The 12,670-nt window shown below is 46.2% G+C and overlaps 2 long non-coding RNA genes across 3 annotated transcripts in view; both read left to right on the top strand.

Annotated features, from left to right (window-relative positions):
• LOC134910262 (uncharacterized) overlaps nucleotides 1-11,444 on the top strand; it is a 31,455-nt gene extending 20,011 nt beyond the window's left edge. The window contains exon 2 of the long non-coding RNA XR_010176157.1: nucleotides 11,266-11,444. This is a non-coding gene — a long non-coding RNA (uncharacterized LOC134910262). The remainder of the gene's footprint in view (nucleotides 1-11,265) is intronic.
• The window catches only part of LOC134910261 (uncharacterized), a 1,286,324-nt gene that overhangs the window by 54,685 nt on the left and 1,218,969 nt on the right, over nucleotides 1-12,670 (top strand). The window lies entirely within an intron of this gene.

Genomic DNA, 12,670 nt, shown 5'->3' with positions numbered 1-12,670 from the left:
CAATTAATTAGCAACTGAATTCACCTGTTGAGCATTTACTTGCAAAACACTGCTCTTACAAAATAATACAAGCAGCAATTATATGACCACTTCATATTTGTTATGTTAGGCCAAACAAATCTGACACACTCACAAATAATGCACTGTATTTTTTGAACCAATAAAAATTAACTGATGTTAAATGCATGTTTAAATTATTTGTTTTATAATCTCAAATGTGACTAAACTAACTAATAAACTACATCAGCTAAATCTTCTCAACATAGACATATTCCTTTGTACATACCAAATAACATGAGCACCATAATGCAGCCTACATTTAATGTGACTTATTTAAAAAAAACAAAAAAACAATTATTTTAACAATATGTGTCCATATCTAATACTATGGCATGTTGCCCCTAGTAACCCAAGTTTTTTTTTGGTTTTTTTTTTTGTATATGTTAATTTAAGTGTTGTGCAAGGCATACAGATTTAAAATTACACTATGCAATGTTTGTCTTAATATTCTGATTGTTCCCTTGTTCCACAAATGTCAATATGCCATGTTCAAGTTTACAGGGCACAGTTTTCATGAGTGCATAACCTTTAATAAAACACACAAACAATTGTAAAGTAATTTTTTTTTACTTCAAATAAAGTTCAAAATCAACACAACATGGCTACAAATGAGCATCACATACAGAGATGGACATAGCAGCAAGCAGATGGCATTGGGCAAATGCACATAGCAGAACCCAGTACTATGGTAACCCCTTATTCTGCCAGAATTTGTTTTTTTCAATTAAGTAAGTGAACCCCCAGCCAGACTAAACTTTTAGGGGAACTGAGGTAGATTCCGGAACAAACACACAAACATACACAGCACGCTAGGAAGAGGAAGATGGCTCAGGTGTAGGCACAAATAACTCACAGACTACAATTTAAAGAAAACATTTCACTTTGAGGGAGTTCTACATTCCGGACACACAAGCCAAAATCAAAAAATACATCGAGGCAACATGTAAAACATGGGTGCTGCCCATCTGGAGAGACATCACTTTCTCTTTTTTCCCCCCGCCTGATAATGTTCTTCTTGGTTTGGTCTGCGGAGCGACCTTCGAGGGCCCTGCCCAGTGGGATGTTCTTCCTGGGCAGGGGGAGGGGAGGGAGCCGATGTGGCTGGCTCTCTGCCACTGTGGGCAAGGGAGACAGCGATGTCCTGGAGCCCTTGCCGAATGGAATTGGCAAGTTCATGGAAGGAGGAGGCGAGTTGATCTTGTCCCTGCCTGATCTCTGCCAGACCTTGGCAGAGTTGAGCTACACCTTGCTCCACACTGGTTCTGTGCTCAGTGAGCCGGACAGGTATCTGGCTTACCTCCCGGAGCATCCTGTCCTGAAAAGCATTCAGGCTTTCACCATACCTGGCTATTTCAGTCAGGATTTCCGGGATAGCAGAGGGTTGGGTGGGGGGGCCAGTTGGAATCTGGATGGGTGGGATTTGTGGTCCCACACTGCCAGATACACTAGGTCCCTCCACCTCAGCCTCAGCCACATAACCCTCCTGTGACTCTACCTGCTCACCCCCCTGTGCTGTGTTATGTGCACAGCAAATAGAAGAATGAGTGGAAAAAGAGTAGATAAAAACAATATGAGACTTTTGTTTACATTAAAAAATATAAAAAAAAACCTGTGTGTAAACTTACCTGTCAAGTTATGTGCATGGAGTATTTCAGGCAGGTCCGTGTCCATATAAGACACCCCAACCCCCTCCTCGTAGCTCACACAGTCCATTGCTATCTCCTCCAGATCTGTGTATTCCACAGTGGCAGCTGGTCCTCCCCCTGTTGCCCTCGAGGCATTCCACTCCGCAGACCTCTTGCCCTTCAGGCGGGATTTGAAGTCGGCCCAACTACATATGTGGTGAAAAAATAAGATTTTACTTACCGATAAATCTATTTCTCGTAGTCCGTAGTGGATGCTGGGGACTCCGTCAGGACCATGGGGATTAGCGGCTCCGCAGGAGACAGGGCACAAAAATAAAGCTTTAGGATCAGGTGGTGTGCACTGGCTCCTCCCCCTATGACCCTCCTCCAAGCCTCAGTTAGGATACTGTGCCCGGACGAGCGTACACAATAAGGAAGGATTTTGAATCCCGGGTAAGACTCATACCAGCCACACCAATCACACCGTACAACTTGTGATCTGAACCCAGTTAACAGTATGACAACGTAGGAGCCTCTGAACAGACGGCTCACAACAATAACAACCCGATTTCTTTGTAACAATAACTATGTACAAGTATTGCAGACAATCCGCACTTGGGATGGGCGCCCAGCATCCACTACGGACTACGAGAAATAGATTTATCGGTAAGTAAAATCTTATTTTCTCTAACGTCCTAGTGGATGCTGGGGACTCCGTCAGGACCATGGGGATTATACCAAAGCTCCCAAACGGGCGGGAGAGTGCGGATGACTCTGCAGCACCGAATGAGAGAACTCCAGGTCCTCTTTAGCCAGGGTATCAAATTTGTAGAATTTTACAAACGTGTTCTCCCCCGACCACGTAGCTGCTCGGCAGAGTTGTAATGCCGAGACCCCTCGGGCAGCCGCCCAGGATGAGCCCACCTTCCTTGTGGAATGGGCCTTGACAGATTTAGGCTGTGGCAGGCCTGCCACAGAATGTGCAAGTTGAAATGTGCTACAAATCCAACGAGCAATCGTCTGCTTAGAAGCAAGAGCACCCAGTTTGTTGGGTGCATACAGGATAACAGCCAGTCAGTTTTCCTGACTCCAGCCGTCCTGGAAACCTATATTTTCAGGGCCCTGACAACATCTAGCAACTTGGAGTCCTCCAAGTCCCTAGTAGCCGCAGGTACCACAATAAGCTGGTTCAGGTGAAACGCTGACACCACCCTAGGAAGAAACTGGGGACGAGTCCGCAGCTCTGCCCTGTCCGAATGGACAATCAGATATGGCTTTTGTGAGACAAAGCCGCCAATTCTGACACTCGCCTGGCCGAGGCCAGGGCCAACAGCATGGTCACTTTTCATGTGAGATATTTCAAATCCACAGATTTGAGCGGTTTAAAATGTGATTTGAGGAATCCCAGAACTACGTTGAGATCCCACAGTGCCACTGGAGGCACAAAAAGGGGGTTGTATATGCAATACTCCCTTGACAAACTTCTGGACTTCAGAAACTGAAGCCAATTCTTTCTGGAAGAAAATTGACAGGGCCGAAATTTGAACCTTAATGGACCCCAATTTGAGGCCCATAGACACTCCTGTTTGCAGGAAATGCAGGAATCGACCGAGTTGAAATTTCTTCGTGGGGCCTTCCTGGCCTCACACCACGCAACATATTTTCGTCACATGTGGTGATAATGTTGTGCGGTCACCTCCTTCCTGGCTTTGACCAGGGTAAGAATGACCTCTTCCGGAATGCCTTTTTCCCTTAGGATCCGGCGTTCCACCGCCATGCCGTCAAACGCAGCCGCGGTAAGTCTTGGAACAGACCTGGTACTTGCTGAAGCAAGTCCCTTCTTAGCGGCAGAGGCCATGAGTCCTCTGTGAGCATTTCTTGAAGTTCCGGGTGCCACGTCCTTCTTGGCCAATCCGGAGCCACGAGTATAGTTCTTACTCCTCTACGTCTTATAATTCTCAGTACCTTGGGTATGAGAAGCAGAGGAGGGAACACATACACCGACTGGTACACCCACGGTGTTACCAGAACGTCCACAGCTATTGCTTGAGGGTCTCTTGACCTGGCGCAATACCTGTCCAGTTTTTTGTTCAGGCGGGACGCCATCATGTCCACCTTTGGTCTTTCCCAACGGTTCACAATCATGTGGAATACTTCCCGATGAAGTCCCCACTCTCCCGGGTGGAGGTCGTGCCTGCTGAGGAAGTCTGCTTCCCAGTTGTCCACTCCCGGAATGAACACTGCTGACAGTGCTATCACATGATTTTTCGCCCAGCGAAGAATCCTTGCAGTTTCTGCCATTGCCCTCCTGCTTCTTGTGCCGCCCTGTCTGTTTACGTGGGCGACTGCCGTGATGTTGTCCCACTGGATCAATACCGGCTGACCTTGAAGCAGAGGTCTTGCTAAGCTTAGAACATTGTAAATTGCCCTTAGCTCCAGTATATTTATGTGGAGAGAAGTCTCCAGACTTGATCACACTCCCTGGAAATTTTTTCCCTGTGTGACTGCTCCCCAGCCTCTCAGGCTGGCATCCGTGGTCACCAGGACCCAGTCCTGAATGCCGAATCTGCGGCCCTTTAGTAGATGAGCACTCTGCAGCCACCGCAGAAGAAACACCCTTGTCCTTGGAGACAGGGTTATCCGCTGATGCATCTGAAGATGCGATCCGGACCATTTTTCCAGCAGATCCCACTGAAAAGTTCTTGCGTGAAATCTGCCGAATGGAATCGCTTCGTAAGAAGCCACCATTTTTCCCAGGACCCTTGTGCAATGATGCACTGACACTTTTCCTGGTTTTAGGAGGTTCCTGACTAGCTCGGACAACTCCCTGGCTTTCTTCTCTGGGAGAAACACCTTTTTCTGGACTGTGTCCAGAATCATCCCTAGGAACAGCAGACGTGTCGTCGGAAACAGCTGCGGTTTTGGAATATTTAGAATCCACCCGTGCTGTCGTAGAACTACTTGAGATAGTGCTACTCCGACCTCCAACTGTTCTCTGGACCTTGCCCTTATCAGGAGATCGTCCATTTTCTTTGAAGAAGAATCATCATTTCGGCCATTACCTTGGTAAGGACCCGGGGTGCCGTGGACAATCCAACCGGCAGCGTCTGAAACTGATAGTGACAGTTCTGTACCAAGAACCTGAGGTACCCTTGGTGAGAAGGGCAAATTGGGACATGGAGGTAAGCATCCCTGATGTCCCGGGACACCATATAGTCCCCTTCTTCCTGGTTCGCTATCACTGCTCTGAGTGACTCCATCTTGATTTGAACCTTTGTATGTAACTGTTCAAATATTTCAGATTTAGAATAGGTCTCACCGAGCCGTCTGGCTTCAGTACCACAATATAGTGTGGAATAATACCCCTTTCCTTGTTGTAGGAGGGGTACTTTGATTATCACCTGCTGGGAATACAGCTTGTGAATTGTTTCCACTACTGCCTCCCTGTCGGAGGGAGACGTTGGTAAAGCAGACTTCAGGAACCTGCGAGGGGGAGACGTCTCGAATTTCCAATCTGTACCCCTGGGATACTACTTGTAGGATCCAGGGGTCCACTTGCGAGTGAGCCCACTGCGTGCTGAAACTCTTGAGACGACCCCCCCACCGCACCTGAGTCCGCTTGTACGGCCCCAGCGTCATGCTGAGGACTTGGCAGAAGCGGTGGAGGGCTTCTGTTCCTGGGACTGGGCTGCCTGCTGCAGTCTTCTTCCCTTTTCTCTATCCCATGGCAGATATGACTGGCCTTTTGCCCACTTGCCCTTATGGGGACGAAAGGACTGAGGCTGAAAAGACGTTGTCTTTTTCTCCTTTATACGGCAATACTTCCATGTGCCGTTTGGAATCTGCATCACCTGACCACTGTCGTGTCCATAAACAACTTCTGGCAGATATGGACATCGCACTTACTCTTGATGCCAGAGTGCAAATATCCCTCTGTGCATCTCGCATATATAGAAATGCATCCTTTAAATGCTCTATAGTCAATAAAATACTGTCCCTGTCAAGGGTATCAATATTTTCAGTCAGGGAATCCGACCAAGCCACCCCAGCGCTGCACATCCAGGCTGAGGCGATCGCTGGTCGCAGTATAACACCAGTATGTGTGTATATACTTTTTAGGATATTTTCCAGCCTCCTATCAGCTGGCTCCTTGAGGGCGGCCCTATCTGGAGACGGTACCGCCACTTGTTTTGATAAGCGTGTGAGCGCCTTATCCACCCTAAGGGGTGTTTCTCAACGCGCCCTAACTTCTGGCGGGAAAGGGTATACCGCCAATAATTTTCTATCGGGGGAAACCCACGCATCATCACACACTTCATTTAATTTATCTGATTCAGGAAAAACTACAGGTAGTTTTTTCACACTCCACATAATACCCTTTTTTGTGGTACTTGTAGTATCAGAAATATGTAACACCTCCTTCATTGCCCTTAACAAGTAATGTGTGGCCCTAAAGGAAAATACGTTTGTTTCTTCACCGTCGACACTGGAGTCAGTGTCCGTGTCTGTGTCTGTGTCGACCGACTGAGGTAAAAGGACGTTTTAACGCCCCTGACGGTGTTTGAGACGCCTGGACAGGTACTAATTGGTTTGCCGGCCATCTCATGTCGTCAACCGACCTTGCAGCGTGTTGACATTATCACGTAATTCCTTAAATAAGCCATCCATTCCGGTGTCGACTCCCTAGAGAGTGACATCACCATTACAGGCAATTGCTCCGCCTCCTCACCAACATCGTCCTCATACATGTCGACACACACGTACCGACACACAGCACACACACAGGGAATGCTCTGATAGAGGACAGGACCCCACTAGCCCTTTGGAGAGACAGAGGGAGAGTTTGCCAGCACACACCAAAACGCTATAATTATACAGGGACAACCTTTATATAAGTGTTTTTCCCTTATAGCATCTTAATATATATAATCATATCGCCAAATAAGTGCCCCCCCTCTCTGTTTTAACCCTGTTTCTGTAGTGCAGTGCAGGGGAGAGCCTGGGAGCCTTCCCACCAGCATTTCTGTGAGGGAAAATGGCGCTGTGTGCTGAGGAGAATAGGCCCCGCCCCCTTTTCGGCGGGCTTCTTCTCCCGTTTTTCTGAGACCTGGCAGGGGTTAAATACATCCATATAGCCCCAGGGGCTATATGTGATGTATTTTTTAGCCAGAACAAGGTATTCTCATTGCTGCCCAGGGCGCCCCCTGCAGCGCCCTGCACCCTCCGTGACCGCTGGTGTGAAGTGTGTGACAACAATGGCGCACAGCTGCAGTGCTGTGCGCTACCTCATGAAGACTGAAAAGTCTTCTGCAGCCGGTTTCTGGACCTCTTCACTTTTCGGCATCTGCAAGGGGGTCGGCGGCGCGGCTCCGGGACCGGACTCCATGGCTGGGCCTGTGTTCGATCCCTCTGGAGCTAATGGTGTCCAGTAGCCTAAGAAGCCAATCCATCCTGCACGCAGGTGAGTTCACTTCTTCTCCCCTAAGTCCCTCGTTGCAGTGAGCCTGTTGCCAGCAGGACTCACTGTAAAATAAAAAACCTAAAAACTTTTTCTAAGCAGCTCTTTAGGAGAGCCACCTAGATTGCACCCTGCTCGGACGGGCACAAAAACCTAACTGAGGCTTGGAGGAGGGTCATAGGGGGAGGAGCCAGTGCACACCACCTGATCCTAAAGCTTTATTTTTGTGCCCTGTCTCCTGCGGAGCCGCTAATCCCCATGGTCCTGACGGAGTCCCCAGCATCCACTAGGACGTTAGAGAAACAGGGGCAAGGTAGTGTTAAATTTTGGAAACCTGCTTTAATATATAGTACACATGCTATGCATTTGGTTGCTATAGGCAACATCACATCTAAGTTACTTTTTAATAATACTTGGCACAGAAAATGGACTGGCAATATACACTTACCGTCTTCGAACTTCCTGCGAGGTGCAGACTATTGAGCCGACTTCATTAATAGAATTAGTGATGTCCCTCCAAATTCTGTCTTTGGTTGCAGCACCCATGTTTTTGGGTCCTCAATGTATTTTTTGCATGGCCTGTGTGACCAAAATCTGTAACTCCCTCTTAGTGAATGCGGGCTGTCTTTTTTTTTTTCTGGAAGTAGCCTGTGAGCTATCATCCTGACCTTCATCACCATCTTCCTCTTCACTAGCTGCTTGTGTAGTTTGTGTTTGAGCTGCTAGTCCAGAATCACCCTCAGTTTCCCCACTAGCTATGTCTGGCAGGGGATTCACTCCTAACTCCTGGGTAGCAGAAGGAGTTTGTATAGTACTGGGTCCTGGTATTTCTGAGTCTGCATTTGCAAAATCAAGCATCTGCCTCCGCAGTGCTAATCTTCTCTATGTTAGTGCTGCCATCTGCTTCTGCACCTCGTCCATCTCTGCTGCCGTCTGCTCACGAGTAGCCATGTTGCTGGTAGCATGTGTGTATGCACGAGTGTTCGGGTATTTATAGCTGCTTGCATTTTCCGTTGCGGAATTCCACGCAGGTGTATATTTTGCTAATTGGTCAAGTAATTGGTGCACTGGCTATGTGAATGCCCTGCATGCACCTGTGTGTGGGTGTATGCGTAAAATTACTGAAGCACGGTGGACATTTCTGAGCACATTTCTGAGTGAGTTTAGAGAATATTTTATATTGTTTCAGTAGTTTTATTTATATAATATTCTCCTTTCCATATATGTTGTGGAAGATTGTTGTATCCAATGGTTTTTTGTAAAAACAAAATGTTATTTTTTAAGATATATGTGAAGACTAACCTGTTTTTGATGAGAAGCCATATCTGAATGTGTGTGTGTGTGTGTGTGTGTGTGTGTGTGTGTATGTCCGCTGGTGCGAATCTCCGCCCATGAGAACTGTACAAATTGTCCTGCACATCAATGTACACATATCAATAAAGTTGATTACAGATGACACCATACATTTCCAACCAATCACATGCAACCAAAAACTATAAATATAAGCCCATATATGGAAAACGCCATTGCCATGATGCGCGCAGCAGCATTCACGCGCCGCGAGCTGCGCGTCCTAGTGGTAGTGAAGGGCCGCCGCGTAGGCCGCGCAGGGCCCTTTGTCCCAAACAGGGTAAAGCGCGAGGCCTACGCGGACGTCCGCCGCTTATTGCGGACCCGCGTCCGCAGCCGGAGGTCCGTGATACAGCTCGAGAGGCGCTGGAGCGATCTCCGCAGGCGTACGCCGGACCTGTTGGCGGAGCTGCGACAACAAATCCGGACCCTACGTGGGCGCAGTAAGTAACATTTCATTACATGACAGATTTTAAGCATAACCTTTGCATACTTTCACTAAGTGAGAGTGTGAAAATTAGCACACTTACAATAAACTTGTAGAATAAACATGAGAGTGTGTGGGTAGGGCAAGCAGTACTGACTGTATATCATGGTGCTTCTGCAAAAGTGAATGTTGTTGTGCATAATTGCTACACAGGCTGACAACTGAACCCAATAACCTGCTCAGTGGGTTTTAAAAAAAAAATGTGGATGGTTTTGAGAATTGGTGATGTTGCCTATATCAAACAATCAGATTCTATATATTATCTGATAGAAGCAGCTTAATAAAGTGTATGTATAATATGATTGGTTGCTATGGGCAACATCACCAGTACAAACATTTTACAAACTTAGTAATGTTACCCCTGTCTCTTTAACATGGGACAGAACAAAGTAATAGGAATATGCTGATGTTATAAATGTATATGCTAAAACCTAAATATTACATATGTCATTCTAGGGCGAGCACAACGGCAAGGTGCTGCTGCTGGTGCTGGGAGCCCACACCAGGCCACTTCTCAAGCCCCATCCCCTTCTGTCTCCCCCTCCCCCTCTCCAGCCCACTCCCCCTCTCCAGCCCAAACCCCCTCTCCAGCCCACACCCCCTCTCCAGCCCAATCCCCCTCTCCAGCCCACCCCCCTCTCCAGCCCACTCCCCCTCTCCAGCCACCACCCCCTCTCCAGCCACCACCCCCTCTCCAGCCACCTCACCCTCTCCTTCCCAAACCCCCTCTCCAGCCCAATCCCACTCTCTTTCCCAATCCCCCTCTCCAGCCCAATCCCCCTCTCCAGCCCACACACCCTCTCCAGCCCAATCCCACTCTCTTTCCCAATTCCCCTCTCCAGCCCAATCCCCCTCTCCAGCCAACACCCCCTCTCAAGCCCAATCCCACTCTCTTTCCCAATTCCCCTCTCTGCCCCTCTCCCCCTCTGTGTCCCAAAAAACCACTCCACCACCCTCACCCTATCATTCCCAAACCCCCTCTGTAAGGACCTCCCCCTTCCATCCACTCACAGAATTAGACCCTCCTTCCCCCATCCTTCCTCCTTCCCCCATCCTGCACCCATCCCCCATCCAGCCAACCTCACCCATCCAGCCTCCATCCCCCAGCCAGACACCTTCGCCCCCAACAGAATGGGCAGCAGAGGCCCCGGAGCAACTTGAGGGAGGTGGCCAAGTGGCAGAGGAGAGTTAGTTCACACACATTCCTTATTTTTTAAAGTAAAAAAACAAAAAACAGTCAAATAAATGCAGTGTTGTACTGTGGGCAATCTTTTGTCAAGGTTAAATGCTTGTCTTCTTCATCATGGTATGGATGATGCCTTTACATTTGTGTGCGGAACATTATATGTACATTGTCTACATCTGGTTGACAATCACTATGTCGACAGGTTTGGCTGCACAACAGGGTTTGTATGTGATACATTATATGCAAAACATTTAGACCTGAGTGGTACTTTTTGTGTGGTTTTTCTTTTACGATTGTGCTTGGGATTGCAATATTTTCTCAAAAAAGTTGCAGGAGTCACTTTGTTAGGCAGGCTAAGGACACAGTGATTTGTGTTGTGAAAGTTACACTCCTACTATTTCGGATTTAGCCATTTAGAAAGCTGTTTGACCTTATGTTGTAAGGCAGTCTTTCATGGAGTGTGGGCATGCTACGATATGTGGTCCTTCAGAAGATGTGGATATGCAGTGTGATGATGCAGGGCCAAAAACAAAAACAAAAAAACACTCCAGATGTGAATGAATCCCTGCATGAGGCAACATTTACTAAGATGGTATTACTATTTGTGTTGGAATTTTGTCCATAGCAACCAAGCAGATCATACTTTTAAAAAATGTATCACCTTCAACAAGATAATATGTTGATTTTGATTGGTTGCTATGGGTAACATTCCATCTACAATATAACTCCCATTGGACCCCATGGTGTGGTACACTGTGTTTAAGTAAAAAATAAAAAACCTTGCTGAGCAAGCTTGTGTGTTGTTCTGCTAATGTTTTAACATTAAAACATCCATGATGTAGTTACTTGGCTATTAAAGCAGGCCTGTCCAATCTGCGGCCCTCCAGCTGTTGAAAAACTACACATCCCAGCATGGCCAGACACAGCTTTTGCATTCTCTGACCGCAAAACTGGGTCAAGGCATGCTGGGATATGTATTTTTGAAACAGCTGGAGGTCCGCAGTTTGGACATGCCTGCATTAAAGTGTGCTTTGTGCCTTGTTTGTATAATAGGTAATGTGATGAAGTTATTAATGTTTATTTTGCATCTTAATTTCAGATGTTGCGGTTGGAGATCCCACAAGTTTGGCCCAAATTCTGGCCAGCATGCGCCAGCAACTCCAACATTTACTGGCAACAATGGATGTGATGCAAAAATTTGTTTAACAAAAAAAAATTATTACAAAAAACTTACAAAAAAAAAACAAAAAAAAAATAAACATTTTTGTTTCAAGATAATTGGGTGTTGTGTTTATTTATGCAATAAACGAACTGCAGATTGCCTAGCAGAAATTGGTTCACTTAAACATTTCTGACATGTACGGTAACTTAAGAATGTGAATTTAAAATTTATACCGAAAATAAACAATAAAAATAGTTAGGAGCTTATTGTTTTTAAAAACATGTTAACACATTTATTCACCCACTACACGTCTACAAAAAAAAAAAAAAAACATTTACCACATCTATATTAAAAATAACTTATTTCGAATGTTAATGGCAAATTATGCCTACAAAGTGTTCGACAGGTATTATTTGGAGACTTAATTGGTCATGACCATTAACAATCATTACACTAATTGGATTCGTAATTGAGGAAGGCTTGTGGAGCCTTATTTAACTTAAAAGTGAAAAAAAACCATTGCTGTGGGTTTTTAACCAAAAGCGTGTGCAATTTTAAGAAAAATGTGTAAATCTACTAAAAGTTAGTATTTTTACGATGAGGTTTGTGTTAATGCGATGGTTTCGCATTACTGCAATGTCATTTGGCATACGCCCACTTTATGTAATACTGCGGACGAATTAGCAAAAGTACGCTGGAGGCGGATATTCGCAATTTTGCAACATGTTCGCAATTTTGCGCATACCTTGTGCGAACGAAAAAAATAGCGAACAACTCGGAATGACCACCTAGGTTATAAGGTGATGTTTGGTATCCAGCTGTAGGGTATATTAAGGGCAATATTTCGGTGTTGGTTTGCAGAAGATCGCATGCGCCTGCGTATAGTTATGCGCAGGAGCAGAATATAAATATTAACTGTATTTACTGTACACTTGATATGCGGCGGGAACCCAGAGGAGACCATCTGCAAGTGCACCTGGAACAGACATCGCCCACCTATTCAAACCGACCTATGACCTCTCCTGTACTGTAAATGACCATCCCTGTGTCCAATGGACAAAGAGATTACAGTTTCCATTGTGTTAGGTTTTGGACTATTGTATAAAAAGCCAGCTGCATGCCCGGTCAGACACAGACTCTGAAGGTCATCTCCCTTGATGACTGAGGACCGGCCGGGAAGCGCAGGCGAAATCAAAAACGTATGTACCATTGACTGTAGCCATTTTTTTCTATTGTATTGTATTATATTGTTATTGTAACCCCCTTTCAGTAATTATATGCTGGTGTGTCGGAACCCGGCATTTTAAATACAATCTGGTGTCGTGTCTCTTTTCCCTGCTAA

Source organism: Pseudophryne corroboree, chromosome 4 (genome assembly GCF_028390025.1).
Source record: "Pseudophryne corroboree isolate aPseCor3 chromosome 4, aPseCor3.hap2, whole genome shotgun sequence".
Classification (NCBI taxonomy): Eukaryota; Metazoa; Chordata; class Amphibia; order Anura; family Myobatrachidae; genus Pseudophryne; species Pseudophryne corroboree.
This window is presented reverse-complemented; position numbering and strand designations above follow the sequence as displayed.